Source organism: Rhinolophus ferrumequinum, chromosome 10 (genome assembly GCF_004115265.2).
Source record: "Rhinolophus ferrumequinum isolate MPI-CBG mRhiFer1 chromosome 10, mRhiFer1_v1.p, whole genome shotgun sequence".
Classification (NCBI taxonomy): Eukaryota; Metazoa; Chordata; class Mammalia; order Chiroptera; family Rhinolophidae; genus Rhinolophus; species Rhinolophus ferrumequinum.
Window position 1 is genome coordinate 70,331,701 of NC_046293.1, and position 23,862 is coordinate 70,355,562.

Below are 23,862 nucleotides of genomic sequence, written 5' to 3' on the forward strand. Positions count from 1 at the left end.
ATGATTTCAAGTTATTTCAAAGAACATTACGTGCATTTCTTTCAAAAAAAAGTTATTCTATCAAACAAGTGGAAACAGTTTCAGAAACCACTATTAACAGAAAGTTACATGAAAAACAGAAAATGTAAAATGCTGATAACACTGGTTTCTTTCCTTTTTTTTTTTTTAAGCTGACATCCTGAACAGAAACAACTCAAGCAAGACAGCAAGATAAACCTTTTATCCACAGCAACCACGAGATTCAAAAAAATGTTCTTTAAATATAGCCATTGAAATAGGGTTTATTATCTAGATGTTTGTTCCATTCTGGTCTCCTCTTATGGCAGTAATATGTTTTTTAAATGCCTAAAACCTTTCTTAGTACCTAAGAATTCCCCTAAATTTCATGAATTGATGCAAGTGGTAATCACAAGTGCAAATGAGTATTGGTAACACAAGTACCCATCTGTGCATGCAATTAACTGCTTTGAGCAAGTAATTGCCTGTGTTTTCAAGAGCTTACTTAAAAACTTCAACTTAAGCATATATTTTTGTTTTAATAATTCTGCCATAACACACAGAGAAACTTTTACTTGGGACAAATACTTTTAAGCAAGAAGCCAAACACCCTATAATTTTTAGTTCTATAAAGATCATATCTTAGAAGCCACCCCCAAAGTAATTAACTTCAGAAGAGTCTCACACTTCTAGATGTATATGCTCAGGGCATTTTCCAAACAAACAGGCCATCTGTCCAGAGAAGCCCAGCTCAGATAATCCTCATGATGACTGTTCTCTAAGCACCCTAGGAGATTTCTGAAGCTTTGGGTAATTTTCTAATTAATTCACTCAACAAGTATTTGCTAAACACCAACCATATACAAGGTATTCAGTTCTAAGAATATAAAAATTAATTAGAACATGGTATTTTCTCTTAAGGAACTTACAATCAATCAGGAAATAGAAGATTTGAAACTAATAATCCAAAACCCAAGTAGCTTTGTAATTCAAAGCCTGCAAAGGTGTACCTGTTCCCTTAGGAAGGCACACCTGCCTGGCAAAACAGGCATGTATTTTGGGTAAAAATTCACAATTGCAACAGAAAGTATCTTTGGATGTGAGCCTTCGCCAAGCTGGGTCTGTGGCCCCCTACTTCCACAAACTGGCCTGACTGCCTTCCCTTTGCAAGGTCACCCAATCTCCTTGATAGCCGTCAACATTTTTCTTCTGCAGCTTTTGACTTTGTTCCCCCCCGATCTGCTGCCAAAAGCCTTAACCGATAGCTGTTTCTGATCCTGCACCAGCTGCTACTTCCATGCTATTGCCAAATGCCCTGTTGTTCCTCTCATCACTGCCCCTTGCCTTTAAATACCAACTATACACTGACAACTCCCAAATTAAGGTTTTCAGCACCAGCTTCTCCCCTGGACCCCACACTCATCTACCTAACTGCCCTGTCAGCATCTCCTCTTAGGTATCTGATAGTCCTATCATATTTTATTTCCTAAGGTCAACCCAAACCAGCTCCTCAGACCATTTCCCTATCTCAGTGATAGGCAGTCGCAAACCTGCTAGTCATCCTTGCCTCCTCTTTCTCTCCAACCCGTTAGCTAATCTTTTTGACTCCTCCTTCAGGTAGACCCAGACTCCCACCACTCCTCACCACCACAATTACCACCCTGGTCCAAGCCACCATCACCTCTTGCTGGATTATTGCCGTCACCTCCCATAAGGCTTCCTGTTTCCACCCTAACCTCTCTAGAGTTATTCTCTCACTCTGTCATTAGAGTAGTTCTTTCAAAAGTCAAGTTATGTCAGTCTTCTTATCAAAACCCTCAAATCAGGGCCGGGCCGGTGGCTCAGGCGGATGGAGCTCCGTGCTCGTAACTCCACAGGCTGCCAGTTCGATTCCCACATGGGCCAGCGGGCTCTCAACCACAAGGTTGCCAGTTCAATTCCTCGAGTCCCACAAGGGATGGTGGGCAGCGCCCCCTGCAACTAAAATTGAACACAGCACCTTGAGCTGAGCTGCCGCTGAGCTCCCAGGTGGCTCAGTCGGTTGGAATGCATTCTCTCAACCACAGGGATGGTGGGCTGTGTCCCCTGCAACTAGAAAACAGCAACTGGACCTAGAGCTGAGCTGCGCCCTCCATAACTAAGACTGAAAGGACAACAACTTGAAGCTGAACAGCACCCTCCACAACTAAGATTGAAAGGACAACAACTTGACTTGGAAAAAAGTCCTGGAAGTACACACTGTTCCCCAATAAAGTCCTGTTCCCCTTCCTCAATAAAATCTTTAAAAAAAAAAAAAAAAAAGGTAATCTTAACTGTCCAGGAATAATGCTGGATTGGAGTATGCCTCAGGATTTACCAATTTAAAAAAAAAAAAAATCAAAACAAAACAAAAAAAAAACCCTCAAATGGCTTTCATCTCTCTCAAGAGTCAAAGCAGGATTCCTTTGAAGAATCTACAAGATCCTTCATGATCTGCCCCACAACTTTATCTTTCTTTTCTCATCTCTTACACCACCACCACCCCTGAATCGTTTTGATTCAGAAAAACTGGCTTCCTTGTTGCTCCTTGCACACACCAAGCCATGCTTATTCTTACTCATTTGGATGCTCTCCCCACGTGTCTTTGTAGCTCATTCCCACACTTCTTTCAGGTCCCACCTTTTCAGAGGGATCTGCCCTGAGCACTGAGATAATACAATTCCTGCCCACTGCACACTACCATGCTTCCTAGTCCCTTATGCTGCTTTCCTTTTGTCTATAAACCTTCTTCTGTACGATACACATTCATTTTCTACTTCCCATAGTAGAATGCAAGCTCCATGAGAGTTGACGTTTTGTTCTGCTAAGCTTGTTAGCATCTCAGTGCCTGCCACATAGTTTTATGTGTGAATGAATGAATGAATTAATTAATTAATTAATTAAATTAACACTTCTTCCACCATCCCTTAGGTGGAAGAGGTTCCTCTCCCCATCAGAACTACGATTCTTATAAGGCTTTCAAAGAAGTGTTCTTGCTCTCTCAGTTCTTCCCCCTCTTATAAAAAAACAACAACAAAAAAATGAACACTATCTCTCAGACTGACACAACTTGGAGAGTTACTCTCAAAGACAGTCAACCAGCATCCTAGGATGTAGTCCAGTTTCTTCAAATCTCTTACCTCAGGTTGAAGTCCTTGCCTTTGAAGGGTACATCCCAAGAAGCTGAGGGAACTCATTCGAGTCTTAACCTCACAGTTCTGGACCCAAATTTCAGTCACCATCTTCTTCGTATTCTCTCCCAGGCCAGCCATCAGGTCATCGTGATGATAAGACATGATGATCAGCTGAAATCTCTTGCCTTAGTTCTCCTCAGGGAACCTCATCAAACAAACAAGAAAATAAAATGATAAAAAATAAACTCTCGCAGGCAACCTCACCCTACCCATCAACAAATTCAGGAAGGAACAATCTTAATTAAATTAACACTGATCTCAGAATTTTAGATACTCAGCTTCCTCACTAGAAAAATAAAGCACCATCTTCCTCACTGAATAATTAAAGATACTAAGAAAGTGTGACTAAGTGGTTGGAAAAAATAGAAAGTGGTAAAACTTGCAGAATTCAGTCACTTAAAAAAAGAGTACAAATGAAAAGGAAACTCTCCCAGATGCTAAGAGGGATTATTTTTTAAATGTTCATGAATATGTGTGTTACGTAGACTCCTGCTTTGCCAAAATCAATGTACCAGTTTTAAAGATTTAACTTGATTTATTATTTCTAAGGAGGGAAATTTTGAACCATGATCAAACCTCAGCAAATACCAAATAAATTCAGCATGTGACTTTCAGATAAGCTTACTTTTAAAATTATGATTCAAAAATTTAATTGGATGAGCATGTTATTATATACTTTCAAATTCTATACCAATAAAATTGTCCTCTATATTTTAAAATACTCGTATATCCAGTAGATCACAGAGCATAATCCTGCTATTTAATAACAACAGTAAGAGTTGAGGAAGAAGAGAATGAAAACAAGATGAATTATTAAAATAGACAAAGTTCTATGGCACAAAAGTTGTTAAATACTGGCGCTTCTGCATGGGAAGAAAAAACAAGAATTTATTTTCTTACAAAACTCTCAAAATGGGAAAACAAAGCTATGTTGGAAGAAAAAGAAGTAGGAAACAATAGGAGGTCCTTTTGCAATAAATAACCCTAAGGTTTCTGCTTCCATCCTAGAAAATCAGATAGCTGCAATAAGAGCACAATTACACGAGGTTTTCTGAGCAGTCAAATCGCAGATTTTTCCCTCGAGTTCTAGCACTACAAGAAGGACATTAAATAAAAGGCCACATGTACGTTCACATTTTCATTTTAATTACCTCTTTAAAATGCTAAGATTTGGGGGCCACATGGGAGTCATGTACATTTTGAATAACATAGGACTCAATATTTTAAATCATTAAATTCTCATTACACCCTCCTGCAGTTCACATGCTGCCCAATCTATATTTAATATGATGTGTTCAAGTAACTAGCCTAATACCACTTGAGAAGTTTTTAAAAGAACAAAAATGAGACCTACAACAGCAGTTCTGCATACTTGCTGAGTGACTTTGGAATCCAAACTTCTGTGGGCCCAGAAGATCACAGCATCTCTTTCAGCCCTAATAGTCAATGACCGCCTATTCTTGATTTTAACCTTGAATTTTTTCTCTCTTGTGCTTCAATTTAAGACTCTCAAAATTCAGTGTCATTTGTTCTCTCTAAAGGCATCTGGAGGATAAGCCCTTAGAGTTTTTATTATCAACTAAAAACTCCATTCATATGAGTGCTTATTGCTTTTACAATTTCTTGGAAGAATCGTTTGACATGAGTGAAAATGGACACCCTCCCTGTCCACACTACCCAATAACCCATAGTATAACCCTACTGTTACGGATTGAATATTTGTGTCACCCCCAAAACAATTCATGTTAAAACCCTACCCCCCCCAATGTGATGGTATTAGGAGATGGGGCCTTGTAATTACCTTTAAGAGGTAATTAGGTCATTTAAAAGAGGGAACATGAGATATCTCTCTCTATCTTTCTCTCTTTCTCTGCCATGTGAGGATACAACAAGAAGACAGCCATCTGCAGGAAGTAGGCCTCACCAGACACCACATCTGCTGGCACCTTGATCCGAGACTTCCCAGCCTCCAGAGAAATAAATGTTTGCTGTTTAAGCCATCCAGTCTGTGGTAATTTGTAACAGCAGCCTGAGCTGACTAAAGCAATAAATAACCCTATGGTTTCCGCTTCCATGTTAGAAGATCAGATAGCTGCAATGAAAGCACAATTGCATGGGGTGTTCTGAGCAGTCAAAGAACCTACCATGCTTCATATGGTGAAGCTTTCCTCTATCACCTCTCAGCTTTCTCTGAGCTAAATAATGCTGATTCTTCTTGTCTTATCTCCATAGTTTGCTTGCCTACACTTTTATAATTTTCTTCACCCTTCAAATTGCTCATTTTTTTGACAGCCTCGAGTGGCACAATAATATGGAAGCCTGATTTATATTGTTTGAGTGGAAAATTCTCTTGTTCTTCCTACATGCTAGGAATCTCCTTTTCATCCCAATGTAGGGAAGGTGGTTGTTTTGTTTTGTTTTAATTCATGATACTCAGCTATATTACTGTCAGCTTCATTTCAATATCTCCAGCTCTTTCTGCTTACTCTTGTCTCTATTCAGTAGTTACCTGTTCTCCATTTTTATAGCTTCATTTTCCTCCAGAGGTAAAATAATGTATATCCAACGGTGGAACAAGGATCTGGCCACTATCACCCTGTTATGAACTGAATTATGTCCCCCTGAAATTCATATGTTGAAGCCTTATCCCCTCCCAGTACCTCATAATGTGACTACATTTAGACATAGAGTCTTTAAGGGGGTGATTAAGGTTATAAGGTCATTACAGTGGGCCCTACCCAATATGACTGGTATCCTTATAGGAAGAGGAAATTTGGACACAGACATACACAGAGGAAAGACCATGTGAAGACACAGGAAGAAGATGGCCATCTATATGCCAAGGAGAGACACTTCAGAAGAAACCAATCCTGCTTACACTTTGACCTCAGACTTCTAACCTCCAGAACTGTGAAGAAACAAATTTTTGTTGTTTAAGCCACCCAGTCTTTGGTACTTTGTTACAGCAGCCATAGAAAGCCAATACAGGCCCCTCTCCTGGTTATGACCTTGAAGGAGAGAACGACATTGCTGATCGACCCTCCATGCCACTGCCACCATAAGGAAGAGAAAGGTGGTGAGTGCACCTCATTGCAGCACACACAAACAATATCGATGGCTAACACAGTTTTACACCGTCTTCACCATCATGCCTAGTCCCATTGATAGAGGAGGACAGATTCAGGACTTTCATGAGAAGAGAAGCACATTCTTCAGTAAATTAAATTCGATTTTTAATGCTTCCCCTTATTTTCTTCTTCATGCTCAAAAAATTATTAACAGCCTAGTAAGTTTCAGGTAGGCAGCTAAATATCCAAAGTTTTTCTGAGGAAAGGTGAAACCAAATTTACTCTGGCCGTCTTTTCCCTAATCTTACCCCCCAATGGCCATTGTACTGGATGTTTTCCCAAAGCTTATGTTCCAAGGGTTCAAGTCAGTAATAACCCAAGGGAAATCAACCCCTTTTCCAAAGAAACCTAACATTTGAGCCTGGTATCAAGACCACAATATTCCTAAGGAGAAAAACTTACTCATCAGATTTTCACTAAACAGTTCAATATTTTGACCTCTTCGTTTTTCTATTCATTCACTTCTTCTTCAGGAAACATTTAATGAGCATCTACTGTTTGCATAGGGGCAAGGGCTACAAATGCTAATAAATCATCCGTATATTAAAAAGGAATAAGGAGTCCACCAGGAAGCTAGATCGTGAGGGATTTCTGAGAAAAGAGTGAGAAATTACAGAAATCAGAATTTTAAGATTATGAGAGAAAAATATTCCAAACACCAGATGCCCCATTTTCCCAGGAAATTTATAAGCTCAGGAAATCAAAACAAACATATCCCATTGATTGGGCAGATACTCAGATGAGATATGCCAACTAAAGTCACGGGATGCCTCACAAAGGGAGAAGATACACGGATCTCTTTTCCTCTGCCTCCCTGACAAATATGCTGATCCATTCCTTCGCCACTCCCCCAAACAGACACCATTTACATTCATAAAATATAGTCAAATTATTTTACAAAATGTATTTCCATTTTTGGAGCCTTCTAACACTATGCTACGCAATCCCTGTTCCTTTCTTTGAAACAAGTGTCCACTGGGCAGAGGGGAAAAACAAACACACTGTGCTGTTAGCAGTTTCTCTCCGTTGTCTGGGTACAGGGGAATGGAGGTGGCAGTGGCAGCTTCGATGGCGGGGGCATGGCCCAGAGGGAACAGTGCTGCTTTTTCATGCAGCACTGTGAGAGAACTGCACACACTGCTCCAGGAAGGGGGAAGGTCCTGAACCCACTCAACAGAGCGCCTCAAGGGCAGTGGTGTTCTCTCTTCAGACACGTGATCAGGAACAAAGGAATCTTTATTCATCTCTTTCTGCTGCACTGCTTTGCTTTATATTCCTTATAAGCAGCTGAAAAAGACCACGAGCAGCCCTTTTAATCAGCTGTGGAAGAGATGAAAGCTTTCGGAAGAGACGCTGTCATTTCTGAGAATGGTTTATTCACATTATAGAATAATCTTTAAAGAACAGAACTGTACCAGACTGATCTTTTAATTATAGAGGGATAAATACATCTGTGAAATTCACCAATTTCACTTTGGATTACTCTCTCCTTCAAAGCGAGATATGCAGCAAACAAAGACCTCAATTTGGAAATGGCTTCTCTTCCTGATACATGTCTTCAAGTGGACCCACTTTCCTACACCACATCCAAATTCCAGTCGCTATTTGAGTAACAGCACAGAGAAAAATATACAACCTTTCAGAGATGAGGTTTGGAGGCTTAGATATATTCTGTTTGCAACAAGCAAGCTCTGGGTTCTCAAAAATCAGATCAAGTATCAATTACCTGTGAATAATTTTATGATCGCACTGTCTTACAGGATGCTTTATTTATTTATTTATTTATTTATTTATTTATCCAAAAATCCCAATGCATTTCATCCCACAAACGAATCATGACCCAGCTCTGGCTGAAGAATACAAGTATCGAATCTTAGAATTTTTAGTGTACCTCCACAGTGCTGATGGGCAGATATTCATAAAATATTTATTGAATTGAAATGACACCATTCGCAATGCTGGGAACTCCACCCCAAAAGTTTAAATCCCAGTTTCTTCTAGTTCCTTCCAGGTGAACAACAAGCAAAGAAGAGTTCCTGGCCCCTAGCTGGTTGTGTTTTTACTGATTCATATTTTATAGAGTTCCTCTTATTAAGACAGCCTAGAAGCAAGTCTACTGTCTATACACAAGTGGACCAAGGGCTTTCTGAAGCCACTTTCTCCTCCCTGCTATTTCTGAATCAACTCTATCCTGAGTCAACCCTCTTCCTTGGGGAGTTCAGCGACTTATGCAAGCTTTCATTTCAGGAAATTTCATTTCCATTTATAGTTATCTCTCCTAGAAAAAAAAGAAGAGAATAGCTAAAGGAAAGGAAGATCCTCAGTCTTCTCAAGAACTACGAAGTGTGATCACAAAATACGGTAAATGATTAAATTAAAAAAATTATTACAGTAAAAAACACATGGCCATTAATCCCCTCCAAAATACTCCCTCTCGCTTTGAACACACTCATCCCATTGTTCTTGCCACTTTCTGAAGCAGTTCTGGAAGTCCTCTTTCATGTCTTAAGTTGCACTGCTGTGGCTGCCTCGATGTCCTAAATCAATTCAAAAAATTTTCCTTTCACGGTTTTGACTTTGGGGAAAAGCCAGAAGGCACATGTGCCAGATCTGGTGAATAAAGTGGATGAGGACACACTGTAATGTTTTTATTTGATAGAAGTTACCATATACCAGAAGTGATGTGTGTTATGGAGTGTTGTCGTGATGGAGAATGAAGTAAAGATACTGATGAAAGAGGACTTCCAGAACTGCTTCAGAAAGTGGCAAAGAACAATGGGATAAGTGTGTTCAAAGCGAGGGAGAGAATTCTGAGGGGAATTAATGGCAATGTGTTTTTACTGTAATAAATTTTTTTTAATTTAAATATTCACCGTATTTTTTTATCACACTTCATATTTCTTTTCTGTTGATGTTTTGGTTATTTTTCACTGAAACCCTTCTCTAACAGGAGGATATGTACACAATATTTTAATGTCCCTCTTTTGTGTTATTAACTTTGTAAGGAATGAAGATACTTTAATAGGTCATATTTAGATAACTTCCCAAAGGTAGGTTGATTCTTCCTCTTTTTTTTAGCAAATTTTTATTATGAAGCAGTCCCATCTTTATCTACTGGTGTCAGTTAAACTGTGTTTCCAAAGGTGGATGCCAAGTTTTGGTTCCTCCTGTTTACAAAATTATCTTCTCCCTGAGTCAGCTGTTTCTGGGGTGGGGAGGATCCAGGCTCTCCCAGCAACACTTCCCTGCCAAAGAACCCTGTGGTGAGCGTCCCTTCTGCACCCAAATAGTTGCTCGCTATTCTCAGAGACTTCCCTGAGCACTCAGGACTCAGGCCCCAGGCACTATCATCTCTTCCGATTCATGTAACCAGCTACCAGACAGGTTTCATCCAATTTCTTCTTAAACCCTCTTCAAAAAAACTATTTGAGGGGCCGGCCCGGTGGCTCAGGCAGTTGGAGCTCCGTGCTCCTAACTCCAAAGGCTGCCAGTTCGATTCCCACATGGGCCAAAGGGCTCTCAACCACAAGGTTGCCGGTTCAATTCCTCAAGTCCCACAAGGGACGGTGGGCTCCGCCCCCTGCAACTAAGATTGAACACAGCGCCTTGAGCTGAGCTGCCGCTGAGCTCCTGGATGGCTCAGTTGATTGGAGCGCGTCCTCTCAACCACAAGGTTGCCGGCTCCACTCCTGCAAGGGATGGTGGGCTGCGCCCCCTGCAACTAGAAACGGCAACTGGACCTGGAGCTGAGCTGCACCCTCCACAACTAAGATTGAAAGGACAACAACTTGACTTGGAAAAAAGTCCTGGAAGTACACACTGTACCCTACTAAAGTCCTGTTTTATATGTGTGTATATATATATATATATATATATATATATATATATATATATATATATTTGAGACTAACCCACCCAATTTTAATCTAAATAAGGAGAGGAAGAAGAGATCATGTCAAGAAATTTTGTCTTTATGATAGGAAAGCAACATTAACTTACATGTTGTAGCTGTGTTTCTTCCAGACTTCCATAAAGCTGATCAGGGAGACTCAGAGGCCAACTCTAGGCCAATACAGCCCTCGGAAAATGTATCTGGTCACAGTCCATAACTCATCCCCTCAGTCTCCATTCCTGTGTTCTTACCCCTGCCCGATTGCCAGGTAATGACCGACACTGACCTTTGCAGCAGGTGGAATTCCCCTGAGATGGAATGGGCTCCACTGACGTGGTGGTGCCCTTCAGAAAGACTGGCTCACATTCAGCTTTGAACGTATTCTTAATATTATATTCTTACACTGGATTACATACATATGTTTGTTATTGTGTTTCCACATCTGAAAAGGTCATTGTCATAAAGGAATGTCATCTCGTTAAAGGAAAGACTATGTTTCATTGATCATGGTTTTCCCAGTGCCTTATACATACTACAGCCTCAATACCTGTTTACTTAAAAAGTAAATAACTCTTTACTCATTGTGGCTTCTTTACAGGGTCATCAGGAACTCGGCATGGGGACTTGAGACCAAGGGAAGGAGCTTGACAAACCTCACTCACAAGAATAATATTTGACAAAATAAGGCAATAGAAGAGTGTTCCCTGGAATCATCAAAGGAAGAAAACCCTGAGACAGTCTGGAAAGAGAAAAGGATGCTGGAAGAGAGGGGAAAGCATGAGCCAGATATCAGAAATAAGAGGAAAATATCTTAGAAAGTACTGGCCTAAGACAAGACCAGACAGTCAAATGCCATCTTATAGCACAGAGCAGCTAAAAATAATCCAGAATAGACTTTCTCATTACAGATCACCCTTCCTCCCCACCTCTACCTCCCACTCTACCCTACATCACAGGCCTCCTGGGTGATTGATGGATACCAGCTATCGGCCTCCTTCTTTTCCTTGTGTCTAAGTGAGACTGCTTTCCTTCCCCTCCCTTTGGACATATGTTCCTTGCTCTCGATAGGGTCTTCCCTTGTCCACTGCATTCCCTCCTTTAAAAAATAACCAATCATTTAGAATGGTCTCTTTCTTACCACTCTCTTCATCAGCTCCTCGACCTCCACCTCTGCAGTGAAGACTTAGGTCTACCCTGCTTGTTTTACCTCCCTGCCCACAGGCATTTAAGCAGGCCTAATCTATAGGCCTAATCTTTGCTGTCTAGCTATACCCAAGTAACGGATTCAGATAACCTAGATTTTAGTCTCTGGCCTATAAGGAATTTCAGGGAAGATCCCAGACTCTTCCTTGTTGCTGGGTGTCATGATGAATAGCTTCGTCTCTTCTTCTGTTGTCTATCTGCATTATACTGATGTGGTTTGCTCTGGGGGTCAGGCAAAATAAAAAATATAACACAAAAACATGCACAATCCTGAGGCTATCTTAAAATGAGAGCCATTATTGGAAGGATGATAGCATAAAAGTATAGTGCTCTGAGGTCAGCCAGTCTTAGATTTGAATCTCAGCTCCATTGTAAGACTTCGAGCAAGTTACTGAAGTGCTCTGCATCTCCATTTTCTTATCTGTGAAAAGAGACAATAATACCACCTTCCTCACAGAGTTGCTGTGGGCTTTTAACGACTCTGCTGTCCACACTACCTCCAATCCCAAATTCCCCTTGGTTCTTCCTTCACTTATCTCCATCAGATCCATGAAATCCCTGGTATCGGTGTGAATTCCACTAGCCTAAGTGAGACACTGTACAAGTTCTGTTGGGGTTTTTAAACCATGTTTAAGTGTATTCGATCAACTGTATGTAGCCTGATTTCTTTCAGCATCAGTGGAATTTCTTTCAGGAAAAATGTTGGTACTAATTTATATGGCTGATACATAGAATGAGCATAAAGATTTAGGGAGCCAGTGGTTCCCAAACTGAGGGCTGCACACACCACGGATGCGTCAAGAGCCATAGATTCATACACTCACTATGCTTCACGTGAAGACTGAATGAACACTGCTCTGTATACATATACATATACATATACATACATATGAATACACTAGTATATATGTATATACTAAAGGGAAGCAGAGTTTGCCACCAAAAATATACCTTTTGGGATATTGATTTTTTAGCTGGTTATTTTTAAGAAACAAAAGACTCAGGAAGAACCTTTATGTCTTTACCTGCCTGAAGGAATTAATAGAGAACCTGTTCCAGGAAGGGAGATATCATCACAAATACCTGGAGTTTAATATAAACTAGCGTGTGATAGACAGAGGGGAACCTAGCAGGCCCATTTGATCAAAGTCCTCTCTGGGTCCCATTGTTAAAAATGGCCCAGCAAACATTTATTTACCAAACATTTGCTTTTCCACCTCCGTGTGAATTGCCTTCCTGGTCCTGCCCTTTGAAGTCCCAAACCACACCCCCTCCTCCTCGCCTTAGCTCCAGAGTGGCATGTAAGCCTCAACTGCCCGAAGTGTCCTTGGATGTCTCATATCCTTATGGTACACCCGCATACACATCTGGAATAAATTCTGGACATTTTCCCCTGTCTCACATTCATTGGATTGCTAGCGCAGCTATAAGAACTTAGAAAGGTGGAAGGAAAATTCTTTTTTTGCACACCCAAAATGCAAACAGATACATTCACATACATTTTTAAATACCCAGCATTGTTATTTTTCAAAAGTATATATAAATGCTGTTGATTAACAAAATATAAACTTATTTAAAAGTATGACAATTTGTAAAAGTTTTTATCATCGTATTATTTTTTCAGTCAAAATTTGCTAATATTACAACATACAGTGGTTCTAAATTTTTTAATTTAATATTATTAATATTTTATTATACCTTGATATTAATATTATTAGCAACATTTGATTGTTAATAATAATAGCCAATACTTATTATGTGTCAGGCACCATTCTAACAACTTAATATATAGTCATTAAATCCTCTCAATGACCCTATAATACAGAACTATTATTATTTCCAATTTGTATATTAGGAAACTGAGGCACAGAGAGGTTGAGTAACTAGTCGCAGAGCTAGCAGGAGGCAGAACTGAAATTCAAGTTCAGGCATTCTGGTTCCAGAGAATGGAACCAAGCTCTTTATTTTCACACTCAATCAGCTGAGAACTTAGCTATTCACTAATATATTGGTAACACTGTTTTCAATCAGAAAATTATTTGTGATCTCAACATTGATTTCATTTTCTATGAAAATGGGCATATTTCTAAGTGGGTACAAACCAAAACGTATGTGTATATTCTGACTTATATTCAACCAGGAACAAAATCTGAGAAATCTATGGTAACTGTTTTATGAAAAGAACAATAAATTAATTCAAACACAAAATATTAATAATGAAAACATTTCATGCTGCCTGGTCTGCCCATATATGCTCTTGCCCAAAGAGGTCACATTGTCCAGAGTGAGTTTCCGTTCATGGCATTTCCTTCAATGATCATTTTGTTATTATCTTATTGCTTTCTCTGCCTCCATTAGGAAACGAGCTTTCCAATATTGCACTAGCGTGTTTCCCTGAAAATAAGACCTAGCTGGAAAATCAGCTGTAATGCGTTTTTTGGAGCAAAAATTAATATAAGACCTAGTATTACACTATATTATATTGTACTGTATTATATTATATTATATTATATTATATTATATTATATTATATTATATTATATTATATACCCGGTTTTTTATTATAGTAAGACCGGGTCTTATATTAATTTTTGCTCCAAAAGACACATTAGAGCTGATTATCAGGCTAGGTCTTATTTTCAGGGAAACACGGTATTTGATTATTTATTACACTAAATTGAAAGGTAACAACAACCACAAAAACAGAAGCAACAACTGCTAAAGAAGTTAAATGCAATAAAAATAGAATGATACATTTTACATTTTCACCTCTATACTTGAGTAATATTCACACTCACACCCATGTTCTATTTCACTCATTGAACATTCAAGAATCCTCATTGACTCTCTGCCATGTACCAGGAATTATGTTTGAAGCTATAAATATGGGAATAGAACTAAGAATACACCATTCCTTTTAGATTATAGTCTAAGAGATTCCAGGCAGGCCATTCACTCAATTAATAACTCCATTGTAAGGTAGAATGTTATCATCAACACCACTGGAGGGACACAATTCTATACATGATCTGAGAGGGAGAGATGACTCCAAGAGAACCAGGGATCTGATAGGAAACCTCCCTGTCAACTCTCCCAAGGGCTCTTGAACACTCCCATAGCCACCTGGAATTCACGTGCAGATCAGAAAAGCAAGACTTCCCGGGACCAAGTTACCTCATGGTACAGAGGTGACCTCCCTACCACTTTCTCTCAGCTTTATTCTTTGATTTGTTCAAACTTTTTTGTCTTCTTTCTTATTGTCCTACTTCTCTTAAGGTATGTCATTTCTTAGGAATATTTCAACTAGGTAACTAATGTCATATTATGTTTATGCTTGTTAGTTACCACTTTAGAAAGTGGTATTTTCCAACCCTGATTCCAAATTATGAGAATTTATGCTACTTAGAAACTTAAAGCCCTCTAAGCGTTAAATGTTCTATATTTGATGGCCTTATCACATCCTTTCTTGTCCTTCTGAATCAGAATCTGAGTCAAAGATGTTGGATAAAGCCAAGTCAAGAATGACTTTAGTAAAAGTAAGGAATCTAAAAAAGAAAGGCAGAAACAATTAAACAATCTCAGGAACTCCAACAGCACAGACAGATAAGATACTGGGACTTTGGGGGAAAATATACTATAGACAAAAATCTACTTGAAGTGACTAGTTACAAAAGCACTGATCCGTGTTCTTCCCTCCACAATTTCTACAATTTTTACTTTTCCTTAAGCACCCTAACAGTCCTATTTATTCATTTGCAAACGTACATTCTGATGGAGCCCCAGTCTTTTGAGATAAAAATATTTGGTCTAGTTTTTGTTTATTTGTTTGTTTGCCACCTGCCCCCGCCCCCGGGATATGAAAGTAAATGTTACATTTAAACTGTAGAGGAATTTTCCCACTTAACTTTCTATGCCTTGTTTGAGAGGACAATGTTGATGCTAATTCCTTTACAGACTTGGTAAGGTGTGCTTAGGAAGTAATTCTCATTGCCCATTGCCCATCCTTTGCATGGTTTAAAAGACCATGTGATCTCAAATGCCAAGCGTGGCATGACCGCTGGAGGCTGAAGAGTGGATGATTTTGGCTGTTGATCCTAACGAGGTTAATCCAGAATGGCTACTGTGATCTTTGTTGATAAGGAAAACGGAGAACCAGGCACCCATGTGTCTCCTAAGGACCAGCTGAAGCTGGGGTCTGGGCCTTTCATCAAAGTTTTAGATGGGAGACCTCAGGATTCAACACCACGTGTTGGCAAATGTTTGATGCTCCACCTAAAGCTGCCAGAAAGGCTTTGGGAACTGTCAACAGAGCTACAGAAAAGTCAGTAAAGACGAATGGACCTTGCAAACAGAAACAGACTATCTTCTCTGCCAAAAAGGTGACGGAGAAGACTGTTAAAGCAAAAATCTAGGTTCCTGTCTTGGATGACACCTATCCAAAAATAGAAAAATTATTTCCCTTCAATCCTCTAGATATTGAAAGTTTCGATCTGCCTGAAGAGCACAGCTTCCCTTAAGTGGAATGCCCCCCTCATCCTCCTCGATGAGGAGGATGGGAATTTGAAAAGCTGTTACACATAGGCCCCTCTTCTCCTCTGAAGATGCTCTCTCCACCGTGGGAGTCCAGTCTGTTGCAGTCTCCCTCAAGCAATCTGTCCACACTGGATATTGAATTGGCACCTATTTGTTATGACTTAGATATTTAAGTTTCTTAGTGCTTCACAGTTTGCGTGTATCTATTAATAAAGCAATTCTCAACAGACAAAAAAAAAAAATGTGATCAAGTGAGAAGGTCATTTAGATCACCAAAGATTTTGTGTTCTAGATTGAGCTTACTCACCAACTTGTATTATGTTAGTTAAGTCATTTCACCTCTCCAGCTTTAGTTTTCTCATGAGTACTTGGCACATAGAGGATGTTTTATAAATATTTGTTGAGTGAATGAATTAATAATACTACCTTGTAAGATGATCATGAAGAGCTAGGTTTTAGGCTCCAAGTGGAGTAGGCAAGACTCATGTCTGTTTCGTTTACCATTGCATTCCCTGGCACAGTGCCCTGTATATAGCACAATCTCTTCAAAAACATGGCAAATTAATAAATAAATGCACAAAATAATAAATTTCATAATAGTTGCCCTACTTTACAAAGTTACTGAGAATAACTTGGTTTTAGGCTCGCAGTGAAGAAAACTATGTTGATCATTGTAACCACTGTATTTCCAAATGCCTAACACTCTGGCATTTGTAAGTGTTCAATAAATGATTTTCAATTAGTGAATGCTCAATAAAAATACATGTCAAATTATTTCCAAAAGTACAAAGCATAATATCTATGCATATATGAGGCCTTAAGAATCTCTTTCCCTTACACACCTTTACCAACAACCTCTGTAGAGAGATGACTCAAAAAATATGAGGCATAATGATTTAGAACAGGATGATATAGAACCTTCTGACACACATCTGGCTCTCAGGTTCGAAACAGCCATGTGTTAGAGCTCAAAATATTCCAAGGATATTTAGTGACAGGGGTTACATTTAGAAACATAATCAAGATGTTATTCTGGGTACATGAGCTATGATATTTCCAGTTGTAAGCAACAGAAAACTCTGATATAAAATAGCTTAGACAACAAAGAATATGTGTTATCTCAGAAAGAAGTCAGAGTAGAGGTAGACAGCTTCAGGGTGGGTATTTGGGACTCAGCACCATCATCAAAGACCCCAAGCTATTTCCTTCTGTCAGCTCTGCCAACCCCTGGGACATCCTCAGATGGTTCCTCTCAGAGTTAAAAGATCTCTGCCACAGAACAAGGCATCAGTGAATGATACAGCTAGAGGAAGAAAGAGAATGGGGAATCTTTTCCTGTGACTCACTTTTATCAGCAAGGAAGCCATTCCAGAAGCACCTCAGGAGAACTCTCCTCACCTTTCATGGGCGGGAATTATGACACATGTCCGTTCCCAAACTAAACACTCTCAAGGAAAATTAAACCATTATGATTGGCTTAAACCTGTCAGGATTGACCCCTGGAACCGAAGATAAGGCCAGCCTTTCCTGAGTTTTATGGGAGAGCACCAGAGATGGCAGTAAAGAAGAAAGAGATGTAAAAGCCTGGCAATTAGGTGAGCGATAGTGTCCGCTAAAGAGGGAAAATAGTGTGCTTCCAAAATTGTTATTTAATGCATCTGATTAAGATTCTGTGGGTCTAAGACTTCAGAACATTATTTTTATCTTCAGTACAAAGTCAGAGGAGAGCAGCTAGAAAAATTATATGAAACTTATCGAGTGGATAAAACTGCTTTGCTCAAAAGTCAGGGTTGTTTCCGTTTTATAAAGCACGCCATTTTATAAGGCTCTCAAACATTGTCCTTGATCCACAGTAAGAAACACATTACATATCACAACCTTATGCATACACATACACTTCACAGCCTTCAGTGACAGAACACTTGCCCTCACTACTTGTTAACATACTTACGTTTTTTTATCCCATTCTGTTTCACTCTATTTTTAACTGTTTGTCCTGGTTTCAGGACCCAGTAATGGGTTGCAACCCACTGTTTGAAAAACATTGCTTATTCAAGCCTCTGACAAGTCTCATTATTATTTTTTATAAACAAAATAACATCATTATTTATTAAGTGCAATCGTGATGCTATTTTCCTTAACCCTGTGAATATCATTAACCCCAAGGTATAGCTGAGAAAACAGTCTTGTGTGAGTGATTTGTCAGGATCATCCAGTCAGTGAGTGCTGGGGCTGGAAGTGGGAAGATGTGGTAGATCTCAGATGAAGGTGTTCTGATTTTAGACATTTGCTTTAAAAGAAAAATAAATACACGATTTAGTAAAGTCTTTAGGTTTCTTCACATGGCAACTGTAAAAAATAAATGCATAATTCTCACACGGGCATAATAAAAAACGGCCAAGTGCAATTGTTCATGGCCAATTACCTCTTCCAGACCAAATAGAAAGTCACACAGTTCATCAGACAATCCATTATATCTAATTAAGGGAAATTATTTCTAGATGACTCTGAAGCCTGTTAGAGAATTTGTGGTAAGATTTCTAAAATGTTTCAGAGCAGATACAGCTTGTGAACCATAAAAGAGTTCACAGACCTTGAACTCTGATCTGGAGAGATTAAAAACACTTGACCTGCTCCTTCTCCCCATCTCTTCTAACTTCAGGGATCAAGTCGGCCCTAAAGCTTTTCTTTCAGCCATCGAATTGTCCTTTCTATGTGGCAGTCAAGTTATTATTTTCACTATTCAATTCTAAGCAGGAAAATTCTTTTGAGCTTTATATGTAACATATACTTTCTGGCCCCAAATCAGAACCATATATATAAATACATACATACATAAATGGCCAGCTAAAGAATTGTCAGCCCAAAGACACAAAGAATACAAACAATGAACTCTCTGCCTCTCAGATTAGACAACTGGGGCACAACAGGCCAAACCTACATTGTGACACAATGAACAGCAATGTCCTCTCCATCTCCTTTAAAAGGAAAAAGAGCAGAGGCTGTCTAGCATCTTCCTTTGACTAGAGGCAGACATTCAATAATGACTCGCCCCATCCTTGGACTATCCAGTTTTCAGTGTCCCAGGTGAGGAAGCTGACCAGTGGAGGACAATGGAGCAGCTGTGGGAAGCAAAGAAAAGAGGAAGCAGGAGCCAGGGGTAAACAATGGAAGGATCACTCAAACTTTGTTCCCAGTTCTCTCTGACAGATGGAAAAGCTGACAGGCCAACAATCATGTTAGGAGGTCACAATGCACCCCGATGGACTGTGCCAAAGGCTCCGTTCAATCCGAGATGCCCTGCGTGAATAGTAAAGCATTGTCTTCACCTCAAAGGAGACTGTCAGATTCTCAGACTATGCTGGCCTCCTTTTCTAAGGAACACTTTTGAGAAGCCCATGAAATTGAAAGGGCTCTAAGCCCAAAAGACCATATTTTCAGAACCAAACGTCAGAACTAGAGGTCCATCAAAGGTGTGTTGTTTTGCTTTTGATTTGCATGAAAGTTCTGGAAGGCTAACTAAGTTTCACTGGTTGTGGACTGAATAAATCACTTGTATTGAACAGAATGAAATCACATGAAGTAGATAACATGAAGTCCAGTAAATCGAGCACAAGCCTTTAGGAAATCAAAATAGTGAAAATATTTCAGATTTGCCTCTCTGAAGTCTGAACTGTAAAGTTTAGTAGAAACTGTTTCTAGTTCCCGTGATGATAGAGCAATCAAAACAGAATCATAGACATTGGGCGGGGGGAACATAATTTATATTTGCCCTGACTCTCAATTAAAATATGGACTCTACAAAGACAAATAAAATTTCTATTTCTTTGATAACTTCCAGGATTTCTGACACTGTTTTACGCAATAGACAGTACTGAGAATTTGAGAATAGGGCTAAATCTTTACCCAAAAAAGAACTTTCCAAGAAGTTTGTAGTTGCTACAGATTTTTTTATTTATATACAACTTTAGAAATTTTCCTTCTGTGTGAAGGTAGATATACCTATCCACGATTCTGTGAGCTGTCCTTCTCACCATCTCAATATACTTAGTTCTGTCTCAGCTGGAAGAGTCAGAAAGTTTGGGATCCCAGGAAACAAGAATCCCAGAAGAATTCAGGTTTCCTACTATTGGAAGGCAGAGAACACGTAAAGAGATAATCAACTAGACTGAAGTTATGGATTAGAAAGGACAGTCTATAAACCAACATTGTCTGTGGTACTCAGCCTTGAAGACCAGTAAAAATACAAGGGACTAAGTGAGATGGCACCTCTTCCTCAGGTTGCAAGTAGGTTAACTTAGGGATAACTGGCAGGATTCCATTTCCACAGGCGCCCAAAACTGAGAGAGCTCAATCTACATCATGAACCTCCTTTGGATAATCTTGTCTACATAATAACCTAGCACTAGTAGGGGCAAATGGGACATATCTATTCTGGAGAAGCTAATGCTGGAAAGGATATAATATCCAAAGGAGATCCTGGTTCCTGTGGCCTTGGAAATAAGCAAGAGTTGCATGATCTGGGGCTGGGAGGGACAATAAATTAGATAGCCACTCACAAACCTTTTGACACTCACCAAGTGTTACATTGCCAGTAATCGGCGCTATACACAGGCAGTAGTATAACCATTGTACTTGTATTAATACATTTAATCATCACTGCTAGCCTATCCAGAAGGTAACCATTATTATCCCCTTTGTGATTAAAAAGTTTACCAAGTTTAAGTAAGTTGCTCGAAGTTGTGCACAAAGCTGCGGTGCACAACTCAGAAAGTCTGTCCACAGACCCATGCTCTCATGCATGACATTGTATTACACATTTCTACATCTATACATGCAGTACATATGCGTGTATGTTTGTGTGTGCATGTGTGTATAGTACAATTATATTCAATCCACAGAAAGTGAATGGTTCTAAGGTATATACTTTTAGCAGCAGCACTTTGGGGTCATCAAAAGAACGGCAAGCAAGATCAGAAACAAGAAATAACAAGGTCAAAGGATTGCCAGGCCACAGAGTGGATTAGAGATTCAGCAGATCTCCGGAGGATTCAATCTGCCCGATAAACAGAATACTTTCCTCCAGAGGACTTATTGACATTAATAACTGTGAGCATGCAGGATAATTTTACTTGACCAGTCTCTCTACTGTGTAATTCATTTAGTGATGTGGATTGGACCAAGGCACAAAAATGAATTTCAACTTTATGGAAATTGGGTCACCAATTTCCCTGGTAGCCAATATTTATTACTAGGAGATCCAAATCTTCCCGTATTAGGGAAGCACTACTCAAGGGGCGTCAGAGAAGCAGGTGGGGATGGAGCAGATCGCTGAGTACTGGCAACCCTCCTGTGACCAGTATCCCTGCTTCCAAAACACATTGAGCAGAAGGGCTCTAGATAAATCACCTGATTCTGCTGCATACCTTCAGAGAGATGGATGCTTAAATCAACAACACCAATAATTTTTTGCTACACTTTTGACATTTCCATGAACAGAGTTTTCACCTTGTCCTTGGGTGACCCATCTAAGTAGTTTACAGCCCCGATAGAAAAGCAATTCTATTTTCTGCCCAAGCATAACCTTTAGTTTAAATAAATCCATTTCCCTTGACTGTTTCATGAGCACAGAGAACTGTTTTGTGCCCTCCTCAGAGGGGTGCCTATTACCTTTGGCAACATATTATTCCTCTGTACTTTTCATCAATTTTCATTTTTGCTACATTTCTTGGGGACTTCTGTAAGGCTCTTGTGTAATTTTTTTTTAGTCCATATTCAATAATGTTTTAAAATAATATTGAAATAATACATTTTTGTGGTGGGAAATTAGAGAAATACTGAAAAGCCCAAAGAAGAAATGTTTTAAAACTCATTATCTCACTCTTCAGAGCAAACAGCTATTTTGATATGTATGTTTACAGTCTCATATGCCAACACATATGTGCTTTGGGGACTGATTTCCCATGTCACTAATTACTCCTTTTTACTACAGAGTACTAGCCTTTAAGTCTGTCCAAAGACTTCACATAGTCCATGAATTCTGTGAAATTATCTACAAAAGTTTATATAGGTGCATATGTGCTTTCTTCCCAAGTAGGGAGTTGGCTGCTTACATCAGATTCCCAAAAGGATGTCCCAAAAATAGTTCTAAAAATATCATTTAGCAACAATATTTTTAATGGCCACATAATATTCCACCATGTTAACCAATCTTACTGTTATAAATTATACTGCAATAAACACTTGTATAACTAAATCTTTTCAATGATTTCTTTAGGGAAAAAAAAAAAATCCTGTAGTTAGATTGCTCCAAGAATATGCACAGTTGAAGGCTTTTAAGGCATGCTATCAAATTGCCCTGTACAAAGGTAGTATCATTCAGAGTCCCAACAGAAGTACATGAAAACTTCCCTATTTTCAAACAAGCATTAACACTGACTCTTATTTTTTAACTCTTCCAATTTTATTGTCTAAACTAAAATACTAATGTTTAAATCTTCTCCTTTTTAGGTTCGGGGTGGGGGGCAGTATTATCTGTAACACACTGGTAAGTGTTTGAGGTACTCAGAGAATAGTGAAAGAATTACATCTGTCCTGGCTGGTCTTAGCTCTACTCCCACCATGACGTGACATTGCTGAGTCATCTAATGACCAGCTCCGAGCCACAGGTCTCTTAATATAATGACTGCCACTAGCCAATCTTGTAATGATTTTTATGGTTTTGGCTTCCTTAGTGCCTACTGTCACCCTTGTATAATTGTGTTTTGTCCTGCTTGTCTATGACTGTGCTTCCTATTTAATATTATTGATTGTTTTGTTGGATGTAGCATCATCTACAGGCTAAATAAGCACATCCTCAGTGTCTTGGTGAGATATCAGTGACTTCAAGGATGCTAAGACCACTTGACATACGACCCTCACACAGACGCCAGATCATTGAAAACTCCTTAGGTGAGGACTGTCAAGTATTAGGTTGGTAAAAAGTAATTGCAAAAAATAATTTTCGCAATTATTTTTAAACTTTTAAACCACAATTACTTTTGCACCACCCTAATAAATTTTCTACCTAATTGTAGAAACCTGAAATTAGACTCTGGCTGATAATCTTGTCAGAAGAGACGTAAAATCACACTGAAATCAATAGAGATAAGAGTGACCAGAAGACCCTGGTGGTGGGGTGGCCAGATGGCTCAGTTGGTTAGAGCGCGAGCTCTCAACAACAAGGTTGCAGGTTCAATTCCCACATGGGATGGTGGGCTGCGCCCCCTGCAACTAAAGATTGAAAACGGTGACTGGACTTGGAGCTGAGCTGCGCCCTCCACAACTAGACTGAAGGACAATGACTTGGAGCTGATGGGGCCCTGGAGAAACACACTGTTCCCCAATAATTTTTTTTTTTTTAAGTAGACCCTGGTGGTGAATAAGAGGGTAAGCTCTTGCAGTTAGAGATCTTGGTTTTAAATCCTAACTCTCCCAGTTGCTGTCTGTATAACCTTGGGCAAATACCTCCATATGGGTGTTAGCATCACCAGATGTTAAACAGACTGATAAAGGCACTTGCTCAATGAGTACACCAGGTGTGGCCTTCATGTGAGTTGTTGAGAAGTTGCAGTATTCTTTCTACACAAGATTTGTGGACTCTCCTGTATGAAACATTAACTTCATGCTGCTCTCCTCCAAATACACTATCTCCCTTTCCATGCCTAACTTCTTTCCATTAGGTCTCATTATCTGATGGATTTGTTTATTTTTCATTTGGCCTACTCTCACAAAAGAGTAGGACTTTTTCTTTTATTCTGCACTTTCATGCTAGCGCCTTGGGGAATAAGTAAATAGGGTCACTGTGAAGACTGAATGTTTCAACGTGTCTATAGAAATGTATTAGTTTCCTAGGGTT

At 39.3% G+C, this 23,862-nt stretch overlaps 1 pseudogene; it reads left to right on the forward strand.

Annotated features, from left to right (window-relative positions):
* The first annotated feature begins 15,545 nt into the window (after positions 1-15,545).
* LOC117029328 (securin-like) lies at positions 15,546-16,138 on the forward strand (annotated as a pseudogene).
* Positions 16,139-23,862: the final 7,724 nt, after the last annotated feature.